The sequence below is a fragment of the Caretta caretta genome, chromosome 2, assembly GCF_965140235.1.
Source record: "Caretta caretta isolate rCarCar2 chromosome 2, rCarCar1.hap1, whole genome shotgun sequence".
In the NCBI taxonomy this organism is placed as follows: Eukaryota; Metazoa; Chordata; order Testudines; family Cheloniidae; genus Caretta; species Caretta caretta.
In genome coordinates, this window is record NC_134207.1 from 254661142 (window position 1) to 254681277 (window position 20136).

Sequence of the window (20136 nt, forward strand, 5' to 3'; positions counted from 1 at the left end):
GCTTTGCAGATGTTTCCAGGAAGCTCCTCCAAGTGTGAGGTGCTTGTTGGAAAATGTAACTATTAGACGATGGAGACTGGCATCATGGGCTGATTGCTGCAGGAATTGACATTTCAGTAGTGAATAATAAATAGGATGGGGATAGGTGGGGAAGAGCCTTGAAAGAGAAGACAAATAGCTTATGTTTGTTGCAATAGAAAAGGGGGAGCCAGTGGAGGGAGGCAAAGGTGGAGGGTGACATAGTCAAAGCAACAGCTAGGAAGATGATCTTTCCTGCAGCATTCTGAATGGATATGAATGGGGCAAGACTATATATGTCAAGCTAGAGAAAAGGATGTTGTAGTAATCAAGCAGCGAGATGAGAGTCTGGATGACCATTTTAGCTGGGTAGATGGATAAGAAAGACGGTATCTTAGAGATGTTATGCAGAAAGAGTCAGACATAGCCTGGGCCTAGAGTGAGGTCCAAGTCGAAGATGACCGCAGGTTATGGGCCCAAGTGACGGGCAGGATGATGGTGGTGTCCACAGTGATAAAGTAAGGAGGTAGTGGGGAGGCCCGGGAGGAAGATTAAGAGCTCTGTTTTAGCTTAAGCTGATGGCTAGACATTCCTGAGGAGATGTTAAAGAGCCAGGTTGAGGTTTTAATTTGGACAAAAGGAGAGAGGAGTACATAGGTAGATCTCAAATTGTCAGCATGGTGGTAGTTTAGAGTTGTTTGGCTAGGAAAATGTCAGAACTGAAGAAGGAGAGAATGTATCTATAGAGAAGGTCAGCCTGGTCATGGGATTTCCAACAGACACTCCGTGGTCCAAAAGGAGAAGCAGAGGAAGTTGATATTAGGGTGAGCCAGTTTTGGGGATTGGCAGAGCAGACCTTGCAATGGTGGAGAGAAGCAAAAGAGATAAGGGTGGAGGGGAATGAAGCATGGAGAGAATGAACGACGATATCAATGGAAGGCAGGGAGGAGAGGGCTAAAAGCACGAAAGAAGTCAGCAGTGCTGATGGATTGGAAGTCACAGAAAAGCCAAGTGATGGCATGAGGGAGGAGGCGGCTGCTGCTGCTGAAGAAAATCGGGTGATAGAGAGGGAGAACTCAGTAACAGAGAGATCGGAGAGAACAGTGCTTGGTGAAGACCAAGTCAAATGACCGGGCCTTTTGGTGACTGGTAGCATTGAACCAGAGCTGCATGTTGAATGAAGAGGTGAAGGTGAGGAAACCTGCAGCTAAAGTTCGGATGGATTATCAACATTGAAGTTGAAATAATCGAGGAGTAGTATGGGAGATTGTGAGGAGAAGAGTGGAAACCAGCAAGGAAGGCTGATGGGGAAGAGTTGGGTGGATGATAGATGACAGAAGCATGGAGAGGGAGATGAGAAGAATCAGATGCAGTACTGTTCAAAAGAGGAGAAAGAGTGGGAAAGATGAGGTAGAAGGGGTTGGAAGTGCCAGAGTAGGAGAGGTGAAGCCCAACACCCTCACTATGGTCGGATCCAGATCACAGAGTGTGAGAAAAGGAGAGGCCTCTGTAAGAGAGGGCAGGTCTCTGTAAGAGCTAGGAGCTGGAGGGAGCGAGATATAAAGAGGTCATGGATGCCTGTGATCTTTTTAGAGATAGAGTGGGTGTTCCAGAGACAGCAAGAGAAGGGGAGGGGGAGGATGGACATGAGGTTAGGAATGGTGACACCAGTTAAAGGGCTGGAGATGGTTCCGGGAGCAGGTATGGGAATGGAGGGAGAATATTGTGGCAAATGTTACCAAAGGGGAGGAGGAGGATGTAGATGTTGGCTCTGGATTTGTGCTGGTGGGAGAGATGGGGAAAATCAGGAAAGGGGAAAAAGGAAGAGGAGCAGGTAGAGCTGGTGGGGAACTGCAGCAGGTGAGGGGAACAAGGATGGGGAAATAGAGCCATTGTGGGGAAGGGAGAGGGGAGGTGGACAAATGCTATGATGTAGAAAGGGTTCTTGTGAGAGCCATGGGAGCGTGCGTGGTAGATGAACAAGATTACCAAAAAAACCAACCAACCAACAAGGCTCAGAGTTTGAAAAATGCTGTGAAGGTATTCTTTCAAGTCGTCCTGCTAAGCAGCTGCAGTGCACTGCCTCACCATGTGAGGAAGGGGAACGGAGGTGGTCAGACTCAAGCATGGAGGGTATGTCTACGCTGCAGTTAAAAATCCACAGCTGGCCTGTGCCGTCTGACTCCATCTGTGGGGCTGTTTAATTGCAATTTAGGTGTCCATGCTCTAGGACCCTGCAGGGTGGGAGGGTCCCAGAGCTCAGGCTGCAGCCCAGGCCTGAATGTCTATACCACAATAAAACAGCCCTGCAGTCCGAGCCCAAGTCAGCTGGCCTGGGCCAGCCACTGACGTCCAATTGCAGTGTAGACATACCCTGAGACAATCTCGCTGTAGGGGGGAACAGGTGCAGAAGTGTCTCCCAAGTGCTTGCAGGTTGCTTAGCAATTGGAGTGTGTTGTGTGGTTTTGATATCCAGATGATAAATTGCATTTATCATGCACCTTTTAGGAAGTCAGCTGCATTCTGTCCACCAAGTCATCTGCACTAAGGCTATTTCTAATACTAAACTCCTGACCAGCATGCAGACAACTGCCATTAGGGACAAAAAACAGACAAAAATAAACCAAAACTAAACTCAGCCATAGAAATGTTTCATCCAACAAATATAAAAATTCCACCACAAAATTAAAATGGTGAGAGGCTAAGGATGGGGAAATATTCAACTTTAGACCCCATGATTGATTTAAATACTTATTTTTGATGAACCACTAGGTTCATCAAAATATATCATAGTGCATTATACCATCTGAAAACCAGGAATCATTTCTGTTTCAGTTGACCCAGATCCAGCTCTAGTAGACTGCAATATGTTGGACCTTAAATTTGTGTGACTTCATGTGGAGAAAAAAATATTTTAGAAGTTTCTGACATATATTCATAATAATTTTTTTTCTTTTTCAGAGGCCTGTACTGTTGCAGTCAGGTTACTTAGGCAGTCTGCCTTCTTAGAGGAAAGGATACGAAAAGCAGTCCCAATAAATGTAGTGGCCCAGGGCTTCTTGAGGCTCTAAACTGAGGCCTTAGAGTCCCTGTGTTAAGATTAGTGTTTGGTTAAGAACTGGAAATGTTTCCATGAACTGCATGCTGTGGTTTTTAACCTGAAACATTTGGTTTGCACCTGCCACTGTGGGGGGGGGGGGGGGGGTGGAAGTAGAGAGCACTACTTCCCATGCAGCTCCAGGAGCAGCTCTGCTACAGGTACTGAGCAGCTCCCTCAGGGCTGCCTGCTACTGTGCAGGAAGGAGAGGAGATAGTAATTGTGGCTGCTCCATTGCCTGCTTCCCTGCCAGGTTGTGAGATTCTTGGAGAAAACAGGATGAGAGCTCAACTGGTTCTGCCTGAGTCTAGGAGACTGTCTAGCAAAGATGGGTTCCCACCCTCACCTGAAACAACGAGGAGTCTTTGTGGCACCTTAGAAACTAACAAATTTATTTGGGCATAAGCTTTCGTGGGCTATAACCCACTTCATCAGATGCCCTCACCTGGCCACTTAGCTTAGCCCTGGAGAAGTGGGGGGAAAAAGGGACAAGCAGACAGAACAACCAATTAGTTTTTGTTCCTAGATTCTTTGCACCAGCCATAGGTTAGAGTACTTTGGGGGCTGCTCTAAGTTGTACTAACTGTTCATGATTGACAGGGTGTCATATGTCAGCCGGTTATAGCTGGAGTACAGTGTGTTACAGTCACTTCCTCTGCCCACCCTCAGCACATCCCTCTTTACCAGTGACTGCAGCAAGGGAAACGTAGGAGTTGGGTATGCCAGCTCTGTACTCACACTAGGGAATCCAGCAGGGGACCTGTGGGTGGTTTCCACTGTCATTGTGCGCCACTTGAGCAATGCAAAGGGAAGAACAAGGCAGAGACTCTGTTCTGGGGTATTGACAGTAATATGTTTGGCCCTCAAACTGGAAAGGTTTACATTACCTGCAATAATATATTATTATATAACAATAGATGACAATATAATAATTCTCCAAAATACTTCTATATAAATGCATAGTATTATGTAATATATTTTGGTTGCTGTTCATTTGATATATTTTTGTATTTACAGCTGTTGCACTGTGCGTTCTTTAAATTTTGCTTTCCTTTAGTTTAGGTGCCACAAGTACGCCTCCTTTTCTTTTCGCAAATACAGACTAACACGGCTGTTACTCTGAAACCTGTCTTTAGTTTTTTATATTCTGATGCTGTAAATGTGTTGGATGCTGCTGGCGATACAGGTGTGAGTATGTGGTTAGGTTTATTTAGATGATTTTCCATAAAACAATTTGTAGGTTGTTTCTTTAACGGACCATCAAACTTGCTTTTATTTTTTCCCTGGCGGTCCCCCTGGCATTACATGAGTTTGATGTGGTCTACTGCAGTAACATCTTTGCCCAGCTGGGAGGTGTTTTCTTCATTCCTTATGTTACTTGTGCAGATTAGTTCTGACATGCAAAGAATTTTTTTTTGTTAGCAAGTTTGGTTTTTTTATTCTCTACTTTGCTGGGAACATCTTATAGATTTTCTTACCTTGAGGGTCTTTTTAATTTGGAATTTGTATTATTCCCACAGTATTCTTGCCCGCAAGTTAAAGTAGTATGGGCTGAATGAATGGACTATAAGGTGGATAGAAAGTTGGCTAGATTGTCGGGCTCAACGAGTAGTGATCAATGGCTCCATGTCTAGTTGGCAGCCGGTATCAAGTGGAGTGCCCCAAGGGTCGGTCCTGGGGCCGGTTTTGTTCAATATGTTCATAAATGATCTAGAGGATGGTGTGGATTGCACCCTCAGCAAGTTTGCAGATGACACTAAACTGGGAGGAGAGGTAGATACGCTGGAGGGTAGGGATAGGATACAGAGGGACCTGGACAAATTGGAGGATTGGGCCAAATGAAGTCTGATGAAGTTCAACAAGGACAAGTGCAGAGTCCTGCACTTAGGACGGAAGAACCCCATGCACCGCTACAGACTAGGGACCGAATGGCTCGGCAGCAGTTCTGCAGAAAAAGACCTAGGGGTTACAGTGGACGAGAAGCTGGATATGAGTCAACTGTGTGCCCTTGTTGCCAAGAAGGCCAATGGCATTTTGGGATGTATACGTAGCGGCATTGCTAGCAGATCGAGGGATGTGATCCTTCCCCTCTATTCGACATTGGTGAGGCTTCATCTGGAGTACTGTGTCCAGTTTTGGGCCCCACACTACAAGAAGGATGTGGAAAAATTGGAAAGTGTCCAGCAGAGGGCAACAACAATGATTAGGGGTCTGGAACACATGACTTATGAGGAGACGTTGAGGGAACTGGGATTGTTTAGTCTGCGGAAGAGAAGAATGAGGGGGGATTTGATAGCTGCTTTCAACTACCTGAAAGGGGGTTCCAAAGAGGATGGCTCTAGACTGTTCTCAGTGGTAGCTGATGACAGAACAAGGAGTAATGGTCTCAAGTTGCAGTGGGGGAGGTTTAGGTTGGATATTAGGAAAAACTTTTTCACTAGGAGGGTGGTGAAACACTGGAATGCGTTACTTAGGGAGGTGGTGGAATCTCCTTCCTTTAGATATTTTTAAGGTCAGGCTTGACAAAGCCCTGGCTGGGGTGATTTAGTTGGGGATTGGTCCTGCTCTGAGCAGGGGGTTGGACTAGATGACCTCCTGAGGTCCCTTCCAACCCTGATATTCTATGATTCTATGGTTATTCTTTCTCAATACTTGGGATATCAGTTTCTGATTGTCTTTTAACTGTTTTTGACAGTGTTTCTTATTACTCTGTTTACCAGTTGAGATGTCCATTTGGCTTAATTGAACTTGTGATTGCATTAATAAAGCTTGTATGAGCATATTTTCACTGGCGTGTTTCAAAATGTGTGTGTAAATCATTTTCTATTTCCACTTGGCACTTACTTTCTGCTGGGTTAAAACTTTTAAGTGTAGTTCACACCTCCTGTCCAAGGCTTTCTATGTCTGTGCATGTTTCACAAAACGTTCTGCTTAGATTTTCTCTTCTTTGATACACCCCTTTGATTCACTGGTTTTGAAGGCATTAAAATTTATTTGTTCAGACATATGACAAATTTATTTCTTGTATTTTTTTTGCCTAGTTCTGTGTTAGTTACTTTGACTTTGTTACGCAGTTTCCATTCTGTCTCTGATTATTGTTGATATGTCCATAGTGTCTGTGAAGTCTTGTTTTTTCATGGCTTAAGGGACTGAATGCATCAAGTTATTTTATTTCATAGCTGACAAGTAAATGACCAAATAGACCATTATATGTGTGGTAATGTATGTGCATTGGCACTCAATGTGTAGTGTAGCTGAGTCCTTTTACTCCTTTGTTCATCTTACCCACCTGACCCAAAGAAAGAGTTTCTCAAGACCACTCTTCAGGTTAAACAGTTACATGTCCATGGGGCGCCAAGATCATTCTTTTAAGTTCAATGTGGTGTAAACTCCAGAGAGCTGCATTCCAGCTCTTATATTTCGGATGCCTTTGAAAAGGCTTTTAGCATAAAATCCAATTTTGCTTGTATATTTGGATCCCCACATTTTTCTTAACACTTTTTATATATAGTGTCCAGTTATTTGATTTAATGAAAAATGTAACTAACCCACTAATATTAGTTCCTTAAAATGCTCTAGACAGTATATGAAAATAAGTCTGAAATAATGAAGCAGATTGGTAGCCTTATTGTTAATTTGATATAAGACTGGAGGATCAGACTTTAGCCAGAGACACAGGGTAGAGCAAGAGATTTTTGAAAAGTCTTTTTAGGTGAGAAATGAAAGTACAGTATTACATGGCTGTACCTACTAAACTAAACTAAACCAAACAAAACTATTAAGAAAAGATAGAGCTTTAAAAGGAGAGGAAGAGAAGTATCCTGCTTTTGCCTATACTTCTGGCTCCAGTCTTTTGCATCTCTAACTGTATCCTTCATCATGCTGTCTTGATACTTGGTACCAAGTACAGGGTGCATTTCCAATTTTAATTCTAATTAAATTGGGGGCCTCCAGGGATTACAGCTGTTGAGTTTAACAAAAATTATTTTGAAACATTTTCAGGTATTTTAAATACCGCTTTGTAATATCCATGTTTAATGTACATATTTTTATGAGGTGAGTGTTTTCCTGTGTTCTGCTAAGGCAGTAGTAAAAATTGCTGCTTGTTTGCATTAAATGGCTCAATTCAGGATGTGTTACCAGTGTAGAAGGATATGGGCTAATGTCACCACGGTCAGGAATTGCTGTCAATTAGTTCCATTAAAAATGGCCAATTCTCCTTCTCCCCTTTCTTCTGGAAAAGGGAAAGACTTCACTCCTGCACATGGCACTCCCCCTCTTCTTGTTGTTTTTATTTAATACTGTAGTTGTGTATGGAAAAGTTGTGTAAATAAAAGGACACAATCCATATCCAAGGAGCTTGCATTCTAGATTAAAGCAATATATGTCAAAAAGTGTAATGGACTGTGTGGGAAAGGTCTAGGGAAGGATTGGGTGGACACACTGTTAATGAGACACGCCCAGAAAGGATAAATAGCATTTGGTGGCAGTTTAGCAAGTTGTATGTTAGTTATGTTGAAATTAGGGGTATATATTTTTAAAATCACTTTTTTTTGTTCTTGTTGATCTTAGAAGGATTTAATGGCATTTGAATTGCTGCCTTTACACACACCACACAATAAAGAAGTTGCTGTAGCGGTAACTTTCCCAACCACTCTTCTCTTCTGATAGCACTTAAACAGCAGCCTACAAAGCTAGGAGAGCTCACTCATCTGGAGCACAGAGGCTGAAGAAAAGTGGTACTGAAGGAAATGAAGAGGGCATGTGTTTTTATCTTCTGAAATGCTAGTTGGTAGGAAGCCATTTAAGTGGGGAGTGTGAAACAGTCCTCCCAATCCACTGTCTCACCTTTTCCACTGTCTCCACTTCAAATTCAGTGTATCTTGTTGGTCACAGAGGACATGTACAGCTCTTCCACTCCCTGTTTATCCAGTTTTGTCTTTTACAGTGTTATCCTCTATCCCTCCGTTCCACCAGTGATGACAGCCTTATCCGCCCACTTGTGTATTGCTCTTACAGTTGTCTTCAAATCTTCTTCCATGCTACCACTGTGCATGAAATGCCCAATCTGAACTGATCCATAAAGCCACTACCTTTTCCTCCTTCATATCCCTGCTCAAGGCTCACTTCTTCTGTGATTCTTACCAGAAGGGGCAGGTTATGGGGAAGTTTGATATAGCTCAACTGTTTTTCATAATTTTTTTAAATAGTCTATAAATGTCAATATTTGAATGTATCTTTCTCATCTTTTGTTTCTTGTCTTCTTGAGACTTGTCTACAATTTAGTTTTTTGTGTGTGTGCTGATTTAACTAAATCGGTAGAAAAATGGTTTGGTTAAATTGGTGCAACTCTCTAGGGTGGACACTTATACTGGCATAAATACTTATACTGTTGCTTATTATACTGGTATAACTGTGTCCACACTAGAGGCTTGCACCAAGTTAGCTAAATCATTTTTTCTACTGATTTTAGTTAAATGAGTCCAAAAACTGTATGTAGACGAGGCCTTAGATTACGTACTCCGGGTCAGTGACTGTGATTACCTATGTATCTATCTGCGTCTATCACAGTAGGGCCATGACCCTCATTGTGACTTCTGGGAGCTATCATAATACCAACAAGCTATAACAACCAGGTCATAGTGCTTGTTTACAGTGCATCAGCTAAGATAACCAAACTCACAGTTTCTCAGTGCTCTAAGGGTCCCTGTGCTTCCTGTCTCATAACTAGAAGGACTGTTGATTTTTATTTTTAAAAAAGGACATGTCACAAGTTCTACCTATTGTAACTTACACCTTTTCCCAAGCAGGATCATCCTTACTCATCAGTGTTCAGAGCAACTTAGTTTATAGCCTAGCATCAGAAAATGCATTGGGCTGGGATTCAGGAATTCCTTAGTTCTTCTTTGAGTAGTGTCCCTGTCGGTGCTCCCCTGCAGGATATGGGTGCTCTGTTTCAGGTGCACATGTACCCCTGGGCCTTTGTTTGGAAAATTTTGGTAGCGATGCCTGTTTGGTCTGTGCATGTGTCCCGCACATCCTCCTGCCCCACTCGGAGGATATATAGGGCTGTGCGGGCGAACTACTCTCGGTTCCTTCTCAACTACCTTCAGCCTAGAAGTCATCTTGGGAATCACCCCTTCCTTAGGGAGATAGTGCTCAGGAGTCGCCTGTCCCCACAGGGACACTACTCGAAGAATACGTTAGTCACTTTGTGCAGTAACTAGAGTTCTTTGAGATGTGCTCCCCTGTGAGTGCCGTCCTTCCCCTCTGCTTCGGAGTTTCCTTGTGGGACTTTACAGTAGAGAAGGAAATGAGAGTGGTTCACGCACACAGGCCTATGTTTCCTTGGAGCAGGGCATGAGGATGTATGGGGCGCATGTGTGGGCTGAACATGCACTGCTACCAAAAATGTCTGATCAAAGCTACAGGGGTTCATGCTCACCTGAAGTGGAGCAACCATATGAGACGCATGTCAAGGAACTCCAGAAGGTGAGTAACCTCTCCTTGTCCCAGCTCTCACATGGACTTCCTCCATGGCCATGAGCAAGTCACTTAACATTTTTTATATTGTTTTCTGATTTGCAGAATGGGGATAATACCTACCTCACTAGTCGGATTAGGGTTAATTAGGTCCTGTTTATAAAGTGCTTTGAATGTGAAAAATGTGGTGTAATTGCTAAGTATTCTTAGCAGAAGTGATAGTACATTGATTTACATGGTGACTCATCTTTACAAATGCATTGAAAAGCTCTCAGAAATTCATTTGTCTTTGATGTCATCTAAATGTTTCTATGTCACGCAAACAACTATTTAAGGCATACAATATGTATTCAGTGATGTTCCTCTTTCTGATTTCTCTTCTGATGTGACTTTTGAGTGTGTTATCCTCTTTTACACCATTATCCCATTGCACCACCGAGCTCCCATATGATACTTTCCTTAAATAATTGATTCCCCCAAACATTATGTTTACAGGTTAGAAACTGCTTATACCTCTTTCTTACTAGGCATTTTTCTGTAGTTGTATTTGTCTTTTATTTTTGGCCAGATGTGAAGCATTCTGGCAAAGTAGCCTCCTTTGCGTATACACTCTATTATCATAATTGTAACACTTCATTTGACATGATGGAGCAGGATGAGTGAAATATAGGCAATATGCATGCTGCTTCATGACACGTACACTATTAGTTTAATAGGCAGCAGTATTCAAATTCTAGCATACAGTAGAAATTTTTACCCAGGTCAACAGCCTGATGTGTTAGGTAGTTCATTTTTCCATGGATTCCCTGTATATTATTTGCCAGTTTCTCCCAGGGATCTGGGTGGTTCTCTTGCTACTCAGGATGACTGGCCAAACCACATTGTTGAGTCATTTACAGTTTTAAATAATTTTCATGGATAATGATATGATTTTCCATAAACTAGACTGTCCCAGGATATTTTGAATATTAGTAGGAGAATTGTTTTACTTTGCTTGCACTAGCTGTGCTATCATTTTGGTCACCTAAAGCCGGATCATCAGCTGCAGAGAAACTAGGATCTGACATCTCTCATATGCTATAAATGCAGCTTGTTAATTGCTTTCAACACTGTTAATTCAGTAAAAACTCACCTTCCACATTTTTTCAAAATGGCCATCACATCTTAAATTAGCATCGTTGTTTTTGTTTAATTACTTGTACTTATGCCAGAGCACCTTTGTGTATCAATATAATTGCTGTTGACACAGCTCTGGTAATATTTTTTGTTGTTCAATTGTTGCAGTAGGGCCCAACACACAAGTCCAATTGAATGTTTTGTGTGTAGACATTAACCCATAGAATTTTGTATTTAAAATCTTATTAGCTGGTATTTGGCATATGAACAATTTAAAAAATATTCTTTCCTTCAGAGGAAAATAAGCTACATGGGGGTGGGCGTGAGGTGACAGTACATATTGACATGAGCACTGGTGTCCATTACTACCTGATGCCATTTACAAACCAGCTGACTTGTGGCCAGTAGCCTGGGATTGCTGGCTTAAATTAAATAAATAAGGCAGCACCAGTGGAGAGGAGAGCACTTTGTACCAGAAGGAGTTCAGAACTGGCACAAGGGAAGGGCAGAGAGCCGGTAGCAGATTCTTCGAAAAGCCTGCACTAGAATGGCGAAGCCAGGTCTGGGGTTAGAAGCGGGGAAACAGAGCCAGCATGTGAGGTAGGGAAAGAGAATTACATTCTGAAACAGAAAGCTAGTCTAGACTGGAAATGCTACATCAGTGCGCTTGCACCAATGTGCCGCTGTAGTGCATCTGATGAAGACACTCTATGCCGACAGAAGTGTTACCAGCTTTGCCCGTTACTTTGGGGTTTGCTCATTTATTAGGGTTACTCTTTGGGGTGTGGGGGAGTTCTGTACTTCTATCAATGTACTGCCTGTGTCCCTTGTGTTCTCATACAGGGTTCTACTTCTCCCTGCTGCAAGTTCCCTCCCAATGGAGCTGTCCTGTAGGACCTAGGTTCCCCAGGGCTGGGTTCTTCCAGCCTCAGAATCAGACACACGCACATTAACAGAGCGTGTCTGAGAGGACTGGGTTAATCAGCACTCCCAAGCTGACCCCTTATATGTCCCTGGCCTAAGTGGGCTGGGTCTAGCAGAACTTCCAAGCTGTCACCCTCATATGCCCTTGGACTCAGCAAGCTGGGTCAAACACCTCCTCCAAGCTGCCACCCTCCTATGTCCCTGGTTCAGCACGTCTTTATCCCCACTTTCACGTTAATTGTTGTGGTAGTAACCCACTTGATGAGAAAACCCCAAAGGGTTTTTGGGTGCTGCAGGGATCCTTTAGCTTAGGTATGAGGAGTGTTGCTGCAAAGCAAATGAGGAAACCAAAAAACTCCCACGAGGGGAGTGTGGGGAGAGAAAGAGAGAAGCAACCAGCTTAATCATGAAAGTTATTTATTTCCAGGTAATCACCATAGGGGAGCCAAACAAACAAAACAGTTATAATATTAACCCTAACTTAAACTTGATTATAAAAGTCAGGTTTAGAAAACTATAACTGATCACACAAGTCAGGGTCAGAAGGCTTTACTCAGAGAGCAAGCAAGCTGGGTTTTCGCCACTCCATGAAGCTTGAATCTATCGGGGGTCCCAGGTGGTGGTGGAAGCTGAGGGTCTGGAGTGCTGGAGACAGGCAGAGCCCCTAGCATGATCAGTCAGGAGAAGATGAAGTCCCAATGGATCCAGGCATCAGAACACATGAGCATGGGTAGGGGGTTTTGTAGAGAAACAACAGTGGTTCAAGGGAGAACACTAGATTTGTTTCATGTGTAAACAAGGGAGAATACCAAAGTTGTTTTCTTCAGGCTAGACATGGAAGCTGATCATTCCTGGCTTTGGGCCATGTTCCTTGGAGGGAGCTCACAATGCAATTAGGGAGCTTCACTATTTTGGATACTAATAAAGGATTTATTACTAGAATTGGTCTGATAACTACTGAGCTGGGTGTGTGCAGGCATGGGTTCATTAACATCTGGAGCAGAGATCCCCCATCATGCAGTGCTTCCCTGCTTTTCTGGTCCCAGAGTTCTGTGTGGTTCTTGCCTTGGAATCTGTGTTCTCCGTTCTGTATGCTAATGGGGATGCCTCCTTGTCCCATCTTTGATGAAAATGAGGCTAGGGGAGTTTCCTTAATTCTGTCATCCTTATCTCAAGGGCTTAGGTGAGTCTCCCACTGCCTTTTCATTGTTTTTTGAAAGTCTTTCTTCTGATGCAGATTTGGCTCAAGCAGAGGCTGGGGGCAGGGGATGTCTTTTATGAGTCAGCCAGGCTGGTTACTGCACCCTGGTTCCCCAAGAACACAGAGCTGCTAGGTAACAGGAGAGAGCTCTGCAGTTGGCATAATTATTCCACCTCCATGAGAGGCTGTAGCTATGTCTGTAGGAGAACTGTCCACACCGGTGCTTAGGTTGGTGTAAGTTGCGTTGCTCGGGGGGTGGTCTTTTCACACCCCTGAGGAATGTAAATTATATCAACATAAAGTGGTAGTGTAAATCTGTCCTAAGTATTGGGATTAAAAAAGAGACACCCCCATTCCAGTCCTCAGTGCACCCAAATACATACTGGCTCCAGGAACGATAGCAATAAAATATGAGAAAACTAGATCCTTTAATGTGGTGTGATTCCCCCCCCACCCAAGATGCTATTTTTTGTACTCTTGACAATTCCCCAACTCAATATTTGTTTTTTAATATAGTTTCTCAGTAATGAAGCAATGGATTTCAAACAACTAAAGGCTCAAAGCTATATAGAAGCATGAAGTTTTTTTCCCATTAGCATCTAACTATCTTGAAATGTCAGATTTTGGGGCTTAATTACTGGAAACCAGTTTTTAACTGTCCATGATTACCTTATAATTCAGAGATTTTTTTCAAGTACAGTGGAATATTTTCACATTTGTCTTTATACCCAAAGAAAATACTCAAATGTAAATATTTATGAAAATCCACTAATATTAAAATTAAACCAAGCCAAAACAAAAAAGTCACCTATCCGAAGCAAGATTTTCAGCCTCCTTATATTCCTGTTACTATTCTTGGATATATTCTATGGGACTTACATAGATTCCACACTTGGACTTGCACCTTCGCTATGTAGGAAAAGTAAGGGTCCACACTGAAATCTGCCTTCAAACGCAGAAGACAAAAAATATTTTTTTTGGAGGACAGGGGCAGAAAGGGGCTGTCTGGTTAGCAAAAACAAATTAGACCTTTGGATCTTCAGATATATACAATTAATAAGAAGGGGTCTGAAATAGATTTTAATGGGTTTTTTTGTTCTTTTTTTGTTTAAGAAGCCAATGTAATTTAACTTATTTTTGAGTTTATTGTTTTAATTGCTGCTCAGTTAGAAAATGTTCGGATGATAAAATACCCTATAAACTATATGTTGTTGCAAGAAACAGCAAGGTGATATCGTAGGAATGCAGAGAGATATTATAATTGAGTTGGGTTGAGTGATGATGGTGATGAGTGAATTTTTGCTTTCTTTGATTATCATGACTGATTCTTCTTTGATTCCTGTCAGCAGCAACAATGGGTCCAAATGAAGTTTTTCCAACAATTTCTGTTTTGTATGAACTTCATGGCTTCATTCGTCTTTAAAGCTTTTTGTTCTATTATGTCATTCTTCTTTGTGTCTATCCAACACATCCTCAGTCTTCCTCTGTTTTTAGTTCCTTGCACTTTGGTATGTATCATCATGTATAGTATCCTTTCCAGGTTCATTCTTGACATGTGTCCAAGCCGTCACAATCATCATTCATAAATTTTATATGGACAGCCCATTTTCATATAGTTTAATTTTTATTTTCTGAAATCTTGATGTTCTTTGTATTCCCCTCAGCCAGTTGATTTCTTCAGTCAATATCTTTCGTTTGTCGACTTTCCTCAGACTGCAACATTCAGACCCATTCAGCAGCCTTAGCCTGACAACGTTCTCATATATGCTGATTTTCATTTTAATCTAAATGTCTTTCCAGATCTTGCAGAGTTTTTTCAAAGGCAGTAGCGGCTAGTCTGATTCTTCTTTGTATGGGGAATCTTCACAATTCACATTCTTCGATACTAGTTCTCCAGAATACAGATTTTTCCACTTGTTCTAGTTCTGTATCACTGATCTTGAACTTTATTTCTTCCTTTGTCTTTGCCTCGCCATAGTTTTTGTCTTTCCCATATTGATCTTCAGTCTGAATTTTCTGCTTTCACCATGTACCTTGCTAGTTATTCTCAAGTCTTCCTTGTTCAGTGCTGTGAGGTCATCATCATCATCATCTGTGAATCTAAGGTTTCAGCGTAGCAGCTGTGTTAGTCTGTATTCACAAAAAGAAAAGGAGTACTTGTGGCACCTTAGAGACTAACCAATTTATTTGAGCATGAGCTTTCGTGAGCTACAGCTCACTTCATCGGAGCTATAGCTCACGAAAGCTTATGCTCAAATATATGTGTTAGTCTCTAAGGTGCCACAAGTACTCCTTTTCTTTTTGTGAATCTAAGGTTATTCATTGGCCTCCCACATAACATGATTCTTCTCGTTTCACCTATGTACTACAGCCATTACTGTTTCCTGTACCAAGTTAAACAAATCCAGCAATAGCGTGCATCTTTGTCTCTCTTTTAAACAATTGTCCTGAACAATTCTGTCATCTTTTTTCTACTCTCACTTAACTCATTGACTTGCTGTAGATGTTTTCTATCACCTTGATCAATTTCTTAGGGATGCATACATTCTCAAGACTTCCCATAACCCTTTCTGCCAAATGCTATCAAAAGCCTCTTTGAAGTCTATAAAGTTGTTGTAACAGTTTTAGTTGTGTTCTGTATGCTTCTCCAATTTCTGTCATATCACAAATAGCTGATCTGTTGTACTTCATCCTGGTCTAAATCCTGCCTGTTACTCTGCAAATGCTGCTTTCATGTGCATCTTCTTTCTCCTCTCCAACCTCTTAGTGAATGCTTTTCCTGGAACACTCAGTAAACTGATTCTTCTGTAGTTTGTGCACTCTCTTCTCTACTTTTTTATAGATTAGTACTGTTATCGCTTTCCATCACCTTAAATGGATTAATTTTTGCTCACTGGCAAGGAATTTTACCTATTTCACTTCATAACATGAAATTAGAAATAACTTGCTAACTCTTCCTTTTATAAATTATCAAATTTCAGTCAGTAAGAAAAATGTAAAAGAAAGACAAGCCAAGAAGCAGAAATTATTAAATGAAAAGCCTGCTTCCAGGATGCTGGAGTAATTTACCTTCTGCCTGCCCAAATTTTTTACTGTTTCAGCAAGATATGTTGTTTTTCACTTGCTACAGTCTGTTGTGAAGTGGTACTGACCTATTGGATTTGTCGGCACTGTGACATAAGCCTGTTCTTTAGCCTGGGCTCAAGCCTAACCCCCACTGTATTTACACTGCAATTGCACTAACCCAAGGCTCAGACCCAGAGTTGCAGGGCTGGAGGGGTCTGATCTCAAATGAAGCCAGGTCCCTGGGTCTTGGCCCTATTGCTTTGCAGTGAAGACACAGAACCACTTGACTCAAGTCCCAGGGGTCAGCCAGAAGTATCCCACAATTCCATGGGACCACTTCCTTAGTCCTCTCTGTCCCAACAATCTGCAATCCACTCTACTGTAAACAGAAGCCCCCCGCCTTCCTTCCACCCCCCTTTGTGAATGGCAGCTGTTCAGGTCAGCATGAACCCATTCTCTTATGATCACCAATCTGCAAGCACACTATCAGGGAACCTCCTGCGTTTGCAATGGAGAGCATGCCAATTAAGGCTTTTGCAAAGCGAGCTGCTTCCTGGTAACATGCAGGGCAAGCAGTAAAGTATCTCATAGTGGACCACAGTCCTAGGACTAGAGCAGCCACATTTTGGGGTCGGGGAGTGCAAGGGATTCTGCGATATGGTTACTTTGACTTGGCTGTGTGCACTGCATTGTGGATGCTAGAGCCCTAGGTTCGACTACGGGTTAGAAAAGTCTTAACATAGGGTTAAAATATAGCCCTGAAGTCCAGGGTTCCCTAACATGGGTCAGCTGACTCAAATCCTGGATTGACATTGCAGTGTAGACATACACACAGTGACAGCCATGTTTCAATGCAGAGATGGTTGCATTCCACTTGTAGAGTGCTTTGGGATGTTTCTGGGTGGAAAGTGCTATGTAAATGTGAGTCATGCCAGCGTTCTCCATTTTCATTTCAGTGCCTTCCCTGTCTGATCAGTGTCTTGAGAATCATAAAATGCTGTTATAAGAGAAATTACAAAGAAATTTGTCGTAATCAGGTGCCAAAATGTAATAGAGTAACATTATATCATAAAGTGTCAGAACAGAGAACCAAATGGTAGAGTGGATGAATTATAGAGGATTTTTATTGTTATGTTTACATATAGAACAGGGGTGGGAAAACTTTTTGGGCCGAGGGCCACATCTGATTGGGGAAATTGTATGCAGGGCCAGGGCAGGGGGTTGGGGTGTGGGAGGGAGTACGGGGTGTAGGAGGGGGTGCAGTGTGCAGGAATGGGCTCAGGGCAAGGCATTGGGGCAGAGGAGGGGTGCGGAGTGTATGAGGGGTCTCAGGGCAGGGGTGCATGGGGGTGCGGACTGCGGGAGGGAGCTCAGGGCAGGGGGTTGAGGTGCGATAGGTTCAGGGCAAGGAGTTGGGGTGCAGGGTGCAGTGGGGGGCTCAGAAGGGGTGTGAGGTTCAGGCAGGAGGCTTGGGGCAAGGAGTTGAGAGGTGGGGTGCAGGAGGGGTTCAGGCTCCGGCCCAGCACCGCTTACCTAAAGCGGCTCTGGGGTGGCAGCAGCGCGCACCAGGGCCAGAGCAGGCTGCCCACCTGCCCTGCGCTGCGCTGGGCCGGGAAGCAGCCACTTCCTGCACAGCCCCTGGGGGATGGGGAGGCACAAGGCTCTGCACGCTGCCCTTGCCACATCTCCAGGTACCTCCCCTGAAGCTCCCATTGGCCGCAGTTCCCTGTTCCTGGCCAATGGGAGCTGCGGGGGGCGGTGCCTGGAGTCAAGTGCAATGCACGGAGCCCTCTGCCCCCCCGCAGCCCCAGGGATGTGGTGCCAGCCACTTCTGAGAGCGGCACGTGACCTGCAGCACCACAGGGGGCAATCCCACAGGCCAGATCCAAAGCCCTGAGGGGCTGGATCTGGCCCACGGGCCATAGTTTGCCACCCCGATATAGATGCTTTATTCACTCAGTGACATCTATAAATATTCAGGCTGATTTTTTCAGTCCTTCCTCCTAATCTGCTTGCTCCATAACAATTGTCTCAATAGTTCTGCTCTTTTGGGTGGGAGAAAGGATATATTTTAATGTGGTGAATTTAGCAAGAAGTAATCAATAATATTTATAATGCAGTGTGTGTTTGTTGCATAGAAAGAGCAGTGATGTATTAGCCTATAATGCAAAGTCTGGAGCAGTATTTAGATGCTGATAAGGGGAGGAGGAAAAGGGTATGCAGATTTTTTCCATTTAATTTTTCCATTTTTGAAATGTTGATTTGACTCTGCCACACGTTGTCTATGGAACAGTGGAGCTCTTTGATCAGTTAAATGACGCATCCAAGCACATACGACAATTTATTGAATTTTTTGCCTGGGTGCCAAGTCAGTCATCAGTAGCCTGGTAAGCTACAGGTGATGGTGGAGGCCTGTTTTACTACTACTTCCTGCCCATAGAGTGTGTGGATTGAGTTGTGACACTTTTAAGGATCTGTCCATCGCTGAGAAGGCCAAAGGTTAGCTAAAATATTGTAATATTTGTATTTTCACTTTATATAAGCAATCTTCTCTATTTATGATGATAACATTAGTATTCTTTTAAAAGCAGAAGAACTTTCTTTCAATGCATATTCATGTGATTTCTGTGACTTTAATGCTTACTGTCCTACTGACTTTACCTGAACCCAGGTACTGCAGATATGGAGAAAAACATAACCTTTTTTCTTCCCTTTTGAGGGATAGGAGAAAACCTATTAAACTACATCACAGACACTAATTCATGATTATTATTATTTATTTGTAGAAAGTGGTAATGTAGTCAGGGGGCTAAAGTATGGACATGCTAGTGCAGTGTAGACCTCCCACTCTTAAAAAAGTATTTGAGGCTTCCTTTTAAAGGGAAACATTTTGTTTTTCAGTCTCACCTACTTCTCCCACCGAAGAGTTGCTCCTGGTTTCCTGCTACAGTGCCAAGAGAATGTTCTGTGGGAAGTAGATTTTGTGTGAGTGCACTTCTGGCATTGAAGCAGGAAAGCGGAGGCAGCCCTAGAAGTTTTCCCTTATTTTCTTCAATCAAAGTGCTTTGAAAAAGTTCAGTTCTTGAGCTCTAGATTTTGAATATCAGGGGACTAGAATGAGGGAGGAGAGGTTATTGCTACAAAGAAATTTCAAAAAGGATTTGATGATGAATAGACTGGGTAAAGAACAGATGCTAGGGAAAAACATTGGAAGCAGACAGAGTAGACAAGAGGCACCGAGAGATCGAGAGAGAAGCAGCAAGAGCACAAAACTAAAAGCTGAAAGGCCTATCAGAGAAACATCCTGAGCAAGGGCCTATGTTCGTGAAGGAATTTCCAGTGCAGGTTTCCTTTATCCCGTAACACTCCCTGAAATGATTTACTGAAAGCTCTGAAGTAACAGTTAGTGTGTGTTCTGAACCAGTAAATGTGTTTAGCAATGAGCATTTCATTCTTCTGCATTGATTTAAGAAACATTTTTTCATAACGTGCTCAGATAAAACCTTCTACACTTGGTTTTTCCTTGGAGTTTTTCTGTAAAGTTACTATAGCAATGAGGCAGTAACATTATCGTTAAAGATGTGGTTGTACTTTCATACTAGGCACCTGATTTCAAGGGCTTATAACTTCCCCACCTCAAATTCTCTTTTGGGGGCTAAAATATCTCATGCCTGGCCTCAGACTAGAGATCAGCCGCCCCCACCCCACCCCCCCCTTATGAAAAAATACCATTTAAAGGAAAATTGCAGTAGCCTTTAGTGGTGGCCCAGGTCATGATACTGCTCTTGGCTCTCACAGGTGTGCTTTAAAGAGAGGAGGAATTCTGGATGATTCAAACAAATCCTCTTGATGGCTCCCGGGGAACGTACCCTCCTAGCCAGGAACTAGGGTCTGCCCTGGTGTGATTCTGCTTAGCACAGCATAGGAAGGCAGATTCTTACACTTTTCTCCCCTTCTCATGTTTCTGCTAGGGATGGCCCGACAGCACTTGGATGGCTACGGGGAAGAAACCCACTTAGAATGTATAAGTTAAACAAGGAAATGTCAAAGTACTAATTTAAAAAATACTTCAAACATTTCAAAATATCCACTGAATCAAGTGAAGCTGTGGTGTAATCTCTGGCGATGCTATTTTATAATTCTAGCAGTACAGGATGAGCAGAGATCTGTCAAGAGACACAGGAAACAGTGGGAAATTTATACACCTTTTAGAAAAATCCTGTATATTTTT

At 42.8% G+C, this 20136-nt stretch overlaps 1 protein-coding gene across 10 annotated transcripts in view; it reads left to right on the forward strand.

Moving 5' to 3' along the window:
- KMT2C (lysine methyltransferase 2C) overlaps positions 1 to 20136 on the forward strand; it is a 328257-nt gene that overhangs the window by 128597 nt on the left and 179524 nt on the right. The gene's annotated exons all lie outside the window — the stretch shown is intronic.